This window comes from Palaemon carinicauda, unplaced genomic scaffold (assembly GCF_036898095.1).
Source record: "Palaemon carinicauda isolate YSFRI2023 unplaced genomic scaffold, ASM3689809v2 scaffold121, whole genome shotgun sequence".
Classification (NCBI taxonomy): Eukaryota; Metazoa; Arthropoda; class Malacostraca; order Decapoda; family Palaemonidae; genus Palaemon; species Palaemon carinicauda.
Window position 1 is genome coordinate 117,501 of NW_027168716.1, and position 15,659 is coordinate 133,159.

Below are 15,659 nucleotides of genomic sequence, written 5' to 3' on the forward strand. Positions count from 1 at the left end.
CCCCTTCGCAGGCGTTTTCTCCTTCTCCAGTGGACGAGGCTTTTCCATCCTCGGGTGAGTCCAGTGAGGCGATAGTCTTCCCCTCGGCACCAAGGGGGGAGCCTTCTCTTCATGGAGGAGAATCGTCTCGCGCGGAAGGGGCTTTCCGAACCTCTTTGTTGGGATCATGTATCCCTCCCAGGAGGGAACCCAAGGACTCCAAGACCATCCCGAAATCGTCTTCAAGGATTCGCCAGGAACCCGCTGCTCCCCAGGGGAACGTCCACGCTTCGCCCCAGGAAGAGATTCCGGGGACGGGAGACTTAGCTGCCAGCCCGCAAGGAGGAGACCAGCAGGAATCTGAACATGCCTTCTGGCAGGTCCTGAGCCTGATGAGGCAACTCAATGGGTTCATAGACCCCGTGATCGCACCCCGAGAAGGCAAGGACACGGTCCTGGACCAAGTGTTCGATGTTCAGAAGGCCCCTAAGACCAGTGCGGCTCTGCCCTGGTCTCGGGGATTGAAGAGTGCCAGAGCCAGAGCCAATGCCCAACTCGCAACTCTTGCCTCCTCCAGTCGTTCCTCCGCTGGGAACAAACTCCTCCCACCTCCTCGTCTCCAGCAGAGGAGGTATTTTGAGATCTTGGGGGAGTCTAGTCTCGCTCTTCCTCTCCATCATTCCGTAGAAGAGCTTGCTAAGGGAGTTCCTCTCGAGAAGCTCTCCGCCCGGCAGGTGACGTTCTCGGCGTCGGAGATCCTGAGCCATGAGAAGGTCGCGAAGTGCGCCATGCAGGCCACTTCATGGCTGGATACATGGCTAGGGTCTCTGGGCATCCTATTGCGCTCCGAGGATTTGTCTAAGGAGGCCAATAGGAAGGCCCTGGAGACCTTCTTACTCTCGGGCACCCGCTCCATCGAGTTCTTGGCACACCAGGTTACCACCCTGTGGGTCAACTCGGTATTGAAGCGGCGTGACGCGGTGACCGAGAAGTTCCACCCGAAGGTCCCCGCCGTGGATGTCTGTAGGCTCAGACATGGTTCCCTCCTTGGGGGGAATCTGTTGGAGCCTCAGGATATGGAACGAACGGCTGAGAGGTGGAGGAAGTCTAGCCAGGACTCCCTCCTCCATAGGGCCCTTACAGCTCGGCCCTATAAGCCTCCGGCTCCGCAGCAACAGCAGCAGCAGCAGCAGCCTCGCAAGACCCCAAAGCAGGCACCGGCAGCTAAGAAAGTGGTGTCTAAGCCCCAGCCCTTTCCAGCCAAGGACCAAAGGGGCGGTAAGTCCTCCAGGGGAGGCAAGACTCCTAGAGGGGGCGGCCGCGGCCGCAAACTCTAGGAGTGGCAGTCCCCCCCCCCGCGTGTCCACCTTTGGGGGGATGCCTTCGACGTTGCGTGCACAGGTGGCAGCAACATGGGGCCGATGGTTGGACGATTTCTGTGATCGGCCAAGGCTATCGCGTCCCGTTCATAACATCTCAACCTCCCCTGACAGCGAATCCAGTGTCGTTGAGCTCCTATGCCATGGGATCAGTAAAGGGGCTGGCCCTTCGGGCAGAAGTCGAGACCATGCTCAAGAAGGATGCTCTCCAGGAGGTCGTCGACGGCTCCCCAGGCTTCTTCAGTCGACTCTTTCTTGTAAAGAAGGCGTCTGGAGGCTGGAGACCTGTCATCGACCTCTCGGCTCTGAACGAGTTTGTCAAGCAAACTCGGTTCAGCATGGAGACGGGACACGGTCAGACTTGCGGTGAGACCTCTAGACTTACGGTAGAAGCAGGTCTTCTGAAAAATATTTAACTTTCATGACATTCAACTTTTATGATTTTAATTGAATACTTTTATTTTTTATTTTATTTTATTTTTTATTTTTGTATACATAAATTAAATGTTACCGGCGTCAATGAACTCAGATGTCAGGATGCCTGAAAACTTTAAATCAATCAATCTAGACTTGCGGTGAGACCTCTAGACTTCATGTGCACACTGGATGTAAAGGACGCGTACTTCCAGATCCCAATCCATCCGTCTTCCAGGAAGTACTTGAGATTCAGCCTAGACGACAAGACCTACCAGTTCAAGGTGTTGTGTTTCGGTCTCTCCACAGCACCTCAGGTGTTCACCAGAGTGTTCACCCTGATTTTATCTTGGGCGCACAGGAACGGCATCTGTCTCCATCGTTATCTGGACGACTGGCTGATCCTAGCGGACTCGGAGTCGACCCTTCTTCGACACCATGACAGGCTTCTGAGTCTTTGCCAGGATCTGGGGATCGTGGTAAACCTCGAGAAGTCCTCTCTGCAGCCGTCCCAACGACTGGTTTATCTAGGCATGTTGTTAGACACCAATCTCCACAAAGCCTTTCCATCAGACGACAGGATAGCAAGGCTGAGGAGGGTGGCGGGACCCTTCCTCAGGTGAGAAGAGCTTCCCGCCTAATCGTGGTTGCGTCTCTTAGGTCACCTGTCCTCCCTGGCTCGTCTGGTTCCAAACGGCCGCCTCAGGATGAGATCCCTGCAGTGGTGGCTCAAGTCCCGGTGGAATCAAGGATCCGATTCCCCGGACGTTCAAGTCCCGATAGGATCTTTGGAACGGGCGGACCTGCGGTGGTGGCTGGTCGACGAGAACCTGCAAAAGGGAGTGGATCTTCTCGTCCTCCCCCCGGAATTGACACTTTTCGGACTCGTCAAAAGAAGGGTGGGGGGCGCGCGTTCTGAACCAGAGGATCTCAGGCCTTTGGTCAGAATCAGAAAAGTACCTGCACATCAACCTGCTAGAGATGAAGGCCGTCTTTCTGGCTCTTCAACAGTTCCAACGGACCCTGGCGGGTCACTCCGTGGTGGTGATGAGCGACAACACCACGGTAGTGGCTTACATCAACAAGCAGGGAGGTACTTTTTCGCAGCAGCTATCCCATCTTGCAGTAGAGATTCTGAGGTGGACCGAAGTCCACTCGATAACACTATCAGCTCGCTTCATTCCTGGCAAGAGGAATGTGCTCGCCGACAGTCTGAGCAGGGCTTCGCAGATAGTGAGTAGCGAGTGGTCTTTGGATCCTCAGATAGCCAACAAAGTCTTGACTTTGTGTGGGTTCCCCGACCGTGGATCTGTTTGCGACAGCGTTGAATTACAAGCTGCCTCTGTACTGCTCCCCAGTCCCGGACCCCAAGGCTCTCTGGCAAGATGCTCTCCAGCAACGGTGGGACAACATCGACGTGTACGCCTTCCCACCGTTCTGTCTGATGAGAAGGGTGCTCAACAGGACCAGACTATCGGTCAACTTGTCGATGACTGATAGCTCCGCTATGGCATCATGCGGAATGGTTCCCGGACCTTCTGCAGCTCCTGACGGAGCTCCCGAGAGAACTTCCCCCACGACGCGAGCTACTCAGACAACCACACTCCAACATCCCTCACAAGGCCGTGGCCTCGCTTCGGCTTCACGCCTGGAGACTGTCCAGCATCTCCTCACGGACAGAGGCTTTTCGCAACAGGTTGCGGAGAAAATGTCTCAGCGCCTGCGAAAGTCCTCTGAGGGAGTCTACCAGGCAAAGTGGGGAGTCTTTTGTGGTTGGTGTCGTGGGAGGGGTATCTCTCCACTCGATGCCACTATTTCAGCAATAGCGGAGTTCCTCGTGTATCTGCGGGAGGAAATGCGCCTGTCTGTCTCGGCAGTGAAAGGCTATCGCTCAGCCTTAAGCATGGCTTTCAGGCTGAAAGGTGTGGACATTTCTTCCTCGCTGGAACTCTCTCTACTCATACGTAGCTATGAGCTTACCTGCTCCCAGTCGGAAGTGAGACCTCCTCCTTGGAACGTGGTTCGGGTTCTCAGGGCTCTTAAGAGACCTCCCTTCGAACCATTACGCCAGGCCTCTGATCGCCACCTGTCTTGGAAGACGGCTTTCCTGCTCGCTTTGGCTTCGGCCAAGCGAGTTAGTGAACTTCATGGTCTCTCGTACGACATCGCCCATTCAAGGGGATGGGAGGAGGTAACGTTCAGGTTCGTCCCTGAGTTTGTTGCCAAGACTCAGAATCCTGGAGTGCCGGATCCACGGTTCGACTCTTTCAGGATCGCGAGTCTCCGTTCTGTAACAAGCGACCCAGACCAGCTGCTACTATGTCCAGGGAGGAGTCTTAGGTATTACTTGAAGAGAACAGCTGCAGTTCGTCCCCAAGTGCGGGCATTGTTTGTGAGCACAGGCAGGACGAAGAGGAGGGTCACCAAGAATACCATCTCGGCTTGGATACGAAGGGTTATCTATCACGCCTTGAATCCAGACCTTCCTCCGTCACGTTGCCCTAGGGCACATGACGTCAGGGGCGTTGCTACGTCCCTTGCCTTCAAGAGAAACTTCTCTGTGATGCAGGTACTTCAAGCTGGGGTCTGGAAGCGTCAGACGACCTTCACAGCCCACTACCTGCAGGACGTGACCCACAGGAGCCTCGATGCGTTTTCTATCGGCCCTGTGGTGGCTGCACAACAGCTGGTCTAACCTCAGGCTCCTTTATGGACAAGTCGCAGTAGGTTGAGGGCGTTGTTACCCGGTTTTAGTCTGCGTGAATGAAAGAGTATGTCTGGCCCTTACTTCTTTCTTCATCCTCCCCTCTCTTGGGGAAGCAGCATCCTGGTCTCCGCATAGCTGACCTCAACCTCTGCAGGTAACCCATGCTTCCTTGTGCTCCTAGTATTAAGTTTAATACTGTCGCGTCCCCCATACCCTGACGAGGTGGTATTGGGAACGTCCTATCCTAGATTCCTATCTAAAGGTCTCAAGGTCAACTTCATAGGACGAGTTACGCTTTCCTCCACACACAACTTATGTAGGCCACTCGTTCCTAGCGAAGCAAGGAACTTTTGAGGTGCAGGGGCTCCTTTTCTCAAGTGCTACTCACTGGGAGGCGGAGCCCTTGGGCAAAGCCAAAGTCAGTAAGGCTGGGGACTTTCCACCCTTCTTAAGGGGTAAGTCACCCAAAGTAAATAGCGTGGTTTGTATTTCGGTTACGGAACAAATGACAAATTCGGAGATAATTTGTATTTTTCCTAACCATACAAACCTTAGCTATTTACAAATATTTGCCCGCCAGCCCTGTCCCCCAAGACAAGTCCTACCTCTAAGTGAAGTGAAGCAAATCACCGGTGTGTGGGGGGGGAGGGGTAGCAAGCTACCCCTTCCCCTACCCCCGCTAACTAGCGCGGGGGTAGTTAACCCTCGTTAAAAACTATTGGCTCGTCATTTCAGCTACGCCGAAAGGTAAACCCAATGTAAATAGCTAAGGTTTGTATGGTTAGGAAAAATACAAATTATCTCCGAATTTGTCATATTTTGATAACATGTAATTTATGGAAGCATAAAGTATTTTTGTTATAGAGAAGTATTGTCAATTGACTGTATAATGCGAGAAACTTGGCACCATTTAGCAATGTCCAGCTGGCGTTGTTTTACCTGGTTCCTCTTGCCTTGAGGTATGGCATAGGTTTTTCAATGCCGAATTTAAGAAAGGTAAAATTGGTTGCCGTTATTAAGTTTTAGTAGTTTTTAATGTCCCTCAGTGTACTATTTTTTGGTTATAAGTTTTAATGAAATGACTTGAATCTTTTAGTCTGTAATCTGCCCACGCATGCTTAACTGACCTGCCAGGTGACTCCCAGATCTGTCAGAATCGAGAGCTGTGCGAGAGAGATTTCCATTGCATTAAGGTCAGGCAATTTGCTTCTATAGTTTCTTGCCAGGTGCGTTGTGGAGACAGTGGGACGAATGTGATTGTCGGAGTCGAAAGGGGCAAGGGACTTTTTGCCTCTTCTTCCTTTAGCAATATTACACTATAGGCATTCCTTCCACCTTCCTGTCCAGTCTCGCAAATGTTCCTTTAGACAGTACTTTCAGGAGTAACACCAATGCCCTAATTTCATATAGTTATGCATTTTAATTTTCAAATCATTCCAGTTGCATAATCTTTATTCCTTTCATAACATTTGGGGTTTAGTGGCCATAAAATGAAAAAATGCTCTGAAAGTAATTCCTTATCTTCTAGACTATTTCTTTGCAAAAAAGTTCCTATTGGTATTATGTGCAAGATATAAAAAATTATATGCATTCTTTTACTACAGATTCAGTGACAGTTTTGTGTTTATCCCTATATGAAATCTCCTCCTGAGTTGTCTACCCAATGTGGCTTCTCAATATTATCTAGTTAACCCAATGACTATAATTCAATTTCACCAAATGCCGAGTTTAAACGTACTACTAATGTTGATAACCTTGAACAGGCTCAAGTAAATTGGTGGAAACATTTTGTGAATTTAGTTAAAATGTCGCTAGTTTTGCCATTCTTTCAACTTTAAATTAAAATGTTGCTAGTTTTATCATTCTTTCAACTTGTTTTAAATTGTCATGACTTGTCAGTATAGAGGTACTGTTGGAAAATATTACCAAAATAATTTAGAACCAGTATTAATCATTAAATCAATATTAAAAAGAATGCGATAATGATTTTACCTTAGGTTTTTTTATTGGTTCGTAACGTACATTGCTCTTCTTCAACATTCTCAAGTCACAGTAAAGAAATTCCTGGGAAGTACTAAAAGTAATTCACAAGAAACCTTATTGAAATATCTTGGTTTTTTTAAAATGGTATCAGGTTTTAAGTACTGTATTTTTTCAGAACATGTTAGGGGAAAGACCTTTGTCGGTTTAATATTGGAACCCACTAGCAATTAGTGTCGCTTGTTACCGAACTTTGTCCTATTGCCATTAGCTATGATGTTCGTCTAGGTATTCGCATATTATCCTAGCCATTCTCAAAGTCCTGAAACTAATATTCATTCTGAATGTCCAGAGGTTTTGAATACTGAATTTAAGGAATTAGTCACAGTGATGTTTTGTACAGCAGTCGCTAATTTAGTATCATATTTTTTATCTCCCTCGGTGTAATATTTCTGTTCTTAAAACATTTTAGACATTGAAATTCACAATCTACCCATGCATGCTTTACTGACCTGCCAGGTAACCAAATTTTTAATGTCCCTTAGTATGTTGAACATTCATTTTTCCATCTCTGATCTGTTATGTCTTTGGTCTACTCCGAAACTTAATTAATAAAAGATTGCAACAAAATTCTCGCATTTGTAGATCTTTAATCTATTCACGCATGCTTAATTGACCTGCCAGGTGACCCAAAGATCTGTCAGAATCGAGAGCTGTGTGAGATAAACTCCCTCGCATTAAGGTCAGGCGATTGCTTATGTAGTTTCTTGCCAGGTGCGTTGTGGAGACAGGGACGAGTATGAATGAGATTGTCGGAAGAGTAGAAAAGGAACAAGGAGGGGGACTTGAAAGGCCCTAACCATGGTGCTTATAGTGTTCCTCTAGCTTTGAACTATATGCATTTCTTCTCTTTTACTGTTGAGATTCAAGGCCCCAAATTATTACTCTATAACTCTTTCATCTATTTAAAGTTCTATCTCCTGGGGGGGTGGGGTATAGTGGCGTAAATTTACCTCGTGAGGTGTACTGTATGCATAATTAAGGGTCTGTAGTAACCAAGGCTGGTAGTACGGTACGGTACGGAATGTTTTTCCGTACTCCGTACCTGGCTAAAATACCGTACCGTAATTTCGTACCGTGCTATCAATAATTTTTCCGTACCGTACAGTACGGAAAAAATACCGTACCGTAATTCCGTACCTTTACTGTACTAATATGGCTGCTGCTGCTAAGGATATTTGTAGTAATATTTAATACTGTTCCTTTGTTTTTAATAGAAGACCAAGAGTATTCACTTTTGGATTCATGAAACATGTTTTGCCATGAAACCATACCGTATATTTAGTACATGAGATATAGTGTGTGAAATATTATTCAAAATATTTCCCAGTATTATGACTCTTTGGATAATAATAATAATATTGTTGAAACCATCACTTCCTATTTTAAGGATTTTATCATGAAAAAAAATATAAGATAATCTAACCATTAATAGAACTTAAAAGCATTGCCTGATGTTACCATGTAATAAAATAAACTAATTTTTTTTCTCAACATTCAAAAGTTACGATGTAATAAAATAAAATAAATCTTTTTTTCTCGACATTGATAAAATAAAGCTATAGGAAAATACCTTCCAATAGCAACTTCTTTTAACTAAACATAAGAGTTCAAATTGATTATGTATTGCATCTTAGAAACATAATGGCATCTATTATATCATCTTTCATAGGGCTTTTCTGGGGGAAGACTCTTCCTAAGCACAATATAGGATTAAAATTGTGATGCTTCAAACCTGTGTTGATGTTACTTCAAGAATTAGACACAGACATCGCATGTTAATTAAGGAATTAACACATGCATAGTATATTACAAACTAAAATATAAAATACCTTAGTATTCTACAAGTGAATTTTTTTTTAGTCCAGTCAATTGCTGGTGTCCAAATATGCATTAACAGTAATTGCGTAGTGATAGATATCCAAGCCTAAGGTAAGGTACGGTACGGAATTTGCCCATTTTTTTCGTACCTGAACCGTACCGTACCTTGGTAAAATTACCGTACCGTACTTATAGGCTAAATATCAACTATACTGTACCGTACTCCGTACCGTACCGTACGCCAGCCTTGGTAGTAACCCATTGCCCCCTATTTATTTTTTAGTCTTTCCTCAAATACCGTTTCATTTCTTGCACTTTAATGTCCAACCTCTGCTAGAACTAGTTACTATGGTCGATTTGTTGCTAATAAAATCCTTTAGTAATTTGAGCTGTCATTTTTCCATCCTCGATATGTTATATCTTTGGTCTGGTCCGAATCTTGCCTAAATCGAGGATAATAAGATTCTTTTGGAAGTTCTTTATCCATCAACGCATGCTTAACTGACCTGCCAGGTGACCCCCATATCTGTCAGAATCGAGAGCTGTGCGAGAGAGATTTCCATCGCATTAGGTCAGGCAAATGCTTCTATAGCTTCTTGCCAGGTGGTTTGGGGAGACAATCGGTCGTGTATGGACGTGGTTGTCGGAAAAACAACAGTTTGTAGGTTTTTTTTTTTAATCAAGTGGGAAGTGACTTGTTTTTTTTTGGTAAAGAAAAGTTGACAATTTTCGACAAGTTTACGCTTCTCTGTACAGCATTCTATGCTTGATAACTTTATTCACATATGTTAGTTACTAAATATTAAGCATTTTGATAATTATACCATTGATTTTATTATAAACCCCTTTCTTTAAACTCACTCGTTCTCCGCAGATTTTCTTGGCGGCGTTGACAAGAAGACCCAGTTCTGGCGTTTCTTCTTAGGTAACCTCGCTTCTGGCGGTGCTGCCGGTGCAACCTCCCTCTGCTTTGTGTATCCTCTTGACTTCGCTCGAACCAGGTGAGAATTTGCGGAATCCGTTCCGCGTCGAGGCGGGGTTTTACACGGTCGAACGTTTTGAGGAGTTGGAGTATTAAAATGTTCGGTAACCAAATACCCCGTTTACACATTCGAACATCACTGCAAGCGCTTGTCTGTTACGAACTGTTCGCCCGCGTAAACTCCGCTTAAGACATTGGAATGTCCTAGTTTGTTAGTGATATGCTATTTTCCCTGTTGGAGCCCCTGGGCTTATAGCATTGTGCTTTTTCAAGCTTTTATCAGTTTCTTTAAACTTTCACTGTTTCTTTTTAAACATTTCCTGGTTTTTTCGTCCATTGGAATAAACTATCATTGTAATTAGCCCAGACCTTAATGATAGACCCCCTAGGCCTATTTCATTCACATACTTCCGTCTTTATATATTACAAAATCAATAATATTTGCTTTTAATTTCCCTTATTATTCAATCAGAATATTTTTGACATAAAAAAGTTGCAAAAACCAAATTGATTTTCAGTACTTCGCTTGTATCTTATTCAAATTTAACTCCATTTTTTGTAACACAAGTTTCCTCATTCATTATTATTTCATCCATTGTTATATAAAGACAAAGTATATATGCAAATTATTTTCTTATGACATTATTGTGCAAATATTTTTCACAGTTAAAAGCACCTTGCTACACTGGCAATATTATTACTCATTAACAAAGGTGTTTAGATATTTATATGTGTTATCCAGTGTTAATATTTTCATCTCTTCAATGTATTTGTAATACTCATTATATCCACGAGCTTAAGTATTCTAGAACTAATTTTTATTCTTTCGTATATCTATTCAGTTCTCATTTTCAATATAAATATAATTTACAATGCTTAATCTTACATATTGATCTTGCCAATTTAACGATCACATGTCTAGCTGTTATATATTCCTTGTATATAATTTTCCCAGTACTCCCTTTATAGTTACATGGTAAGCAACAATATCTCTATAGGAATTAGTATATTATGAATTTATTTGTTCAGACCTTAGTGATATGAGGAGGGTATAGTAACTGTGATTCTGTGATCTTGAATCTCGTTTTCCATGATGCCCATTTTCTATATTAATGGTAAACTGTGATATTCTTTACAGAAAGTGATGAAGCCGACTCTTAAGTGTTGTATCCTGGGACGGATATAGAGGAATTGGCAATCTACTGAAGCAGTAAGGTCTGATCCCTGACCGTCCCTCCTATATAGAGGAAAGTAATGATTTTGGAGACTATGTCTAGTAATTCAGAATGAATATCCTACCTGGCAACTTTTAGCCAACATTTCAAAATTCTGGCCAGTCATACCACCCATATATGTTATTACAATTTGTTAAACATCTTTGGTTCTTGTACAAAAAGAATACAATTGTATCATTTCTTTGGGTCCAAATAAAATTACACAATAAATATCATTACTTTTTATTATTCCAAAAATATTTTACAATTCAAAAATATCCTAAAACTGAGATACTGTTTTGTCACAGCAAAAAAAAAAAAAAAAAAAATTAAAAATCAATATATTTTCTTTGAATTTTGACAATTATGGATCCAGATGTTACGTAATTTTGCCCTGGATTTACCAGCGTCTTTTGATTGATTTCTTCGGTGTCGACGATCCTCCTCTTGTCTCCGACTCTTTGCAATCTTCTGGTATGAGTTATGCTCCAACGCTGAGTTCTCTGCTTAGGCCTATACCTGCAAAATATGAAATATCACAATTAGTTAACAAATTTGAGAATATTTGCATAGTGAATTAAATGCTATTTGTTTTATAATATACATTTGAACCATTTTAAGAGACTACAAAACAAAACAAATGCTCTTAAATGCTATTTGTTTTATAATAGTATTTAAGAGCATTTTTGTTTTGCTTTTTAGTCTCTGAAAAGGGTTCAAATGTATATTTGTTTTGTTTTGTAGTCTCTAAAATAGCATTTAAGAGACTACAAAACCAAAATCAATCAGACTACAAAAATAGCATTTAAGAGCATTTGTTTTGTTTTGTAGTCTAATTTATTTTGGTTTTGTAGTCTCTTAAATGCTATTTAAGAGACTACAATACAAAACAAATAGCATTAAAGAGACTATGAAAAATTTCACTATATTACATAAATACTGAACATTTCTATCAATGGAATTTTGGTATTTGTCAATATAACATATATTTGTTCCTATCTTGGTTTTAAATAACCCATTTTGTCCATGTTAACGACACAAGGACTATTACAAATGATATAACATCACCTATATTTAATATTAGTCCTACTGCAAAATGCTATATTATAGTGTATCGTAGAATGCATATGTAATTATCTCCTATTAAGACATAACTCTGATAAAACTTTTAGTTACCAGAGACAAAATGTGTATTTAAAAAAGAAAGAGAGGAACAATTAGGCCAAGTCAATAAAACACTATTTATATAAAATGGACAAATTGAAATCAATAAAAAAAAGAAAAGGCTAATGAGGCTCCAAAAAACATATGTTAATTAAAACTGTCCCAAAAACTAATGTATTTTTATGACTCGAGAAGACAAAAAGAGGAATATCAAGGTAAGAGAAACTGGGAAAATTAAGGCAAGAGAAATTGGGAGTATTGAGACAAGAGAAACTGGGAAAATTAAGGCAAGAGAAACTGGAAATATCAAGGTAAGAGAAACTGGGAATATCAAGGTAAGAGAAACTGGGAATATCAAGGTAAGAGAAACTGGGAAAATTAAGGCAAGAGAAACTGAGTAAGGCAAAAGAAACTTAGTACGGCAAGAGACAACATATAGAAAGAAAGATATTTATAAGGATTTTTGATGTGCCAAAGACTTTTTAGTCCTTCTGGGGAGAGACTCCGTTTGGTCTTGGGTAGAGAGAGAGAGAGAGAGAGATTGTCTTATTCTGTTTTGAGTATTCAGCATTTTGTCTAGTATTTGCATTTAGTGTCACATGACTGACACACTCACTCTCTCTCTCTCTCTCTCTCTCTCTCTCTCTCTCTCTCTCTCTCTCTCTCTCTCTCTCTCTCTCTCTCTCTCTCTCTCTCTCTCTTAAATGAAACTCAATACTCACCATTCTATAGGTTTATATGATGAAGTCAGCCTCAAGTTTCACACAGACTTTGGTCTTCAGTTGAAGAACAGCAGAAGCCGTCTTTCATTTCAGTCCATTACCTATAAAAAAAGGAAAATAAAATGATTTTCTTATTTAAAAACAACAGAAGAACAATTAAAATATCTTGATATAAAATATTTATTAATATTTAATATTTAGTTCCATAGTGCAAACTGATCTCTGCTAATTTTTGTATAGGCCTACTTGGTGAACTGGAATTTCTAATGGGAACTAGAAATAGGATCCTGCCTTAATACATCACCAATGTTTAACTTGACAAATATCCTTTTGTTATTTTATTAACCTATTTTAGGACATCACTTTCACTAAACAATTAAAAAAGCATCCATCTAAATTTGGTCCCATTTCTAAGTCATACCTTTAGCAAAACTAATAAAGTTTTTCAACAAATTACACAGGAATTTCAAATCAAGTTTCTACATTAACTACCATGAAGCAATTACCTTAAGATGATTCAGAATTAATTTAGAAAATCAATTGGTTATTCCAATTCCTACCTTTTAAAAGGTCAATTATATTACACAAGTATGAAATATACCTTGATAATTGTCGCTTTGTCCACCGTCTCACCTTGAACCTTCTCTTCACTTCGTGAGCACCTGTTCTTGACACAACCTCTCTCTCAGATAGGTGCATATCTATAGTGAGTCTCTCTCGCATAGGTGCAGAACTATAGCGAGTCTCTCTCACATAGGTGCAGAACTATAGCGAGTCTCTCTCACATAGGTGCAGAACTATAGCGAGTCTCTCTCACATAGGTGCAGAACTGTAGCGAGTCTCTCTCACATAGGTGCACAACTATAGTGAGTCTCTCTCACATAGGTGCACAACTATAGTGAGTCTCTCTCACATAGGTGCACAACTATAGTGAGTCTCTCTCACACGTGCAGAACTGTAGTGAGTCTCTCTAACATAGGTGCAGAACTATAGCGAGTCTCTCTCACATAGGTGCAGAACTATAGCGAGTCTCTCTCACATAGGTGCACAACTATAGCGAGTCTCTCTCACATAGGTGCAGAACTATAGTGTCTCTAGAAGACTCAACTGGTGCTATGGCCAATCAGAAGCCTCCACCTTGCGTGACTATTCTATAGCCGCCTTCTATTGGCTAGAAGCTTCGTCATTTGGCTAAAGGTACCGAGAAAGCTCTTCCTATTGGATAGTGTGCCCGAGTGTACCCTCAAGCAAGAAAACTCTAACACAAGACAGTGAAAGACAAAACATGAATTTTTATTTCACAAGTGTCTCAATTTCATGTCACATTGAGAGAGAGAGAGAGAGAGAGAGAGAGAGAGAGAGAGAGAGAGAGAGAGAGAGAGAGAGAGAGAGAGAGATATTTTGTCTAACCCCAATGTCTAAATATTATGTAAATCTTGTCTAACTCCAAAGTCTAAAGGGTAAGCATATTTTGTCTAACCCCAAAGTCTAAAGCATATGTATATCTTGTCTAACCTCAAAGTCTAAAGATTATTTATATCTTGTCCAACTACAAAGTCTAAAGATTATGTAGATCGTGTCTAACCCAAAAGTATAAGAATAAGTATATTTTGTCTACCCCAAAGTCTAAAGAGTACGTGGAACTTGTCTTGTCTGAAAGACTAAAGAGTTTGTGGATTTCGTCTAACCCTAAAGATGCACAATTACTGACCATCTGAGTTACCAGCTTCCTCCTGCCTTCCCCCTCACTCCTGTATCCTACTTGTTACAATGCCGCCTACAGAACCTGACTCTTCGACACACGCCGCCTCAAAGAAACTGCCGCCCTTCATCAGAAAAAAGCGTTCCCCTGGTTCCAGCATGCCCAAGTTCAGTTTCGCCTGACTGACCCAAACACAAAAGCAAACTATGTTCTTGCGGCGATCCCATAGGACACTTTTTTGGAAATCTCAGATTGGCTTTGCGACAAAGACACGCCAATAGCGTACGGCACCTTCAAAACATACCCCCTGGAGCAGTACTCGCCATCGCCAATCGCCCGTACAGCCAAACATTTTTAGCCCTCTCAACAACCGTTGGGGGATCAAGGCTTCGCTCGCTTCCACGGAAATGACCAGTAATGCTCGCCTACAACTCGCCGCTGACGGCTCTCCCCAAGAGGTGAACTTACTTTGTGCCCTTAGGGTATGACGCCTACCCGAATGGTTACTCACTACCATATCCGATGACAATATTTTGCCCATGAAGGACCTGATGACCAAAGTCGACATCCTAATGAACAGCTACTTCACCACCTTCAAGACCTCCACCAATAGCTCTACTCCTGACGAAGAGGACAACTATTCAACATCGACCAAAGCCGAAGTGAATGCAGTAGGACATAGATGCCCACACAGTGACGTGTCAGATAGACGACAAAAGCTGCCCACCACTCATATATGCCACTACTCACTCACGCCCCAACCAACAACCTCTACTGCTACTTACTGACGCCCATCGATAGCAGCCACTATCATTCAGATACATGGCTGCTGCGAAGAAATTGCAAACGGTTGTCAGAAGCCAAAAAATGTATAAGTAGGTCATTGCTTGTGGCAGTGGCCTCCCCTGTCACTAATCTTTTCTTTTTACATGATGCAGGTACAGGCACCCGCCTGGTAGCTGTCAATGGATCTGCGATGCCCACCTACAGATACAAGACCCTCACATTATCGTTTAGAAGCACCAAATATCATTGGAAGTTCTCGTTGCTGACGGTACATTGACAATCCTGGGTGCAGATTTCTTCTCACATTTCCACCTCCTGGTTAATGTCGCTCACCAACGGTTAGCCAATACAGACTCTTCCTCGTTAACGGTTATTCAACGCAGACTCTTACTCGTCAACACCTCTTAAACCCCCCCCTTCCAACCTCGCTCTCCACGGATGACTACGCTCACCCCCTCACTCGTACCCGGAAGTCTTCCATCCAGAACTTCACCAAACTCCCACAGTTCCTGGCAAACACAGTATTTATCACCATATCAAGACAACAGGGCTCCCAGTGTTAGCCAGATTCAGGCATCTTACACCAGATCATTTGGCAGCTGCTAAACAAATGTTCGCTGAAATGGAAGAAATGGGCCTTTGCCAAAAAGCCTCAAGCCCATGATCGTCACCCTTACACATCGTCCTGAAGATAGATGGCTCCCTTGTCCATATGGAGCATTACAGGCATTTGAGCATGCAGACAGAAC

General features: G+C 42.6%; 1 long non-coding RNA gene across 2 annotated transcripts in view; it reads right to left on the minus strand.

Moving 5' to 3' along the window:
• Positions 1–10,933: 10,933 nt before the first annotated feature.
• Positions 10,934–15,659, minus strand: part of LOC137635412 (uncharacterized) — a 49,621-nt gene continuing 44,895 nt past the window's right edge. For both annotated transcript variants that reach the window (XR_011042671.1, XR_011042672.1), the window contains 2 exons: positions 12,423–12,523; positions 10,934–11,055 (listed from right to left, as the gene is read on the minus strand). This is a non-coding gene — a long non-coding RNA (uncharacterized lncRNA). The remainder of the gene's footprint in view (positions 11,056–12,422; positions 12,524–15,659) is intronic.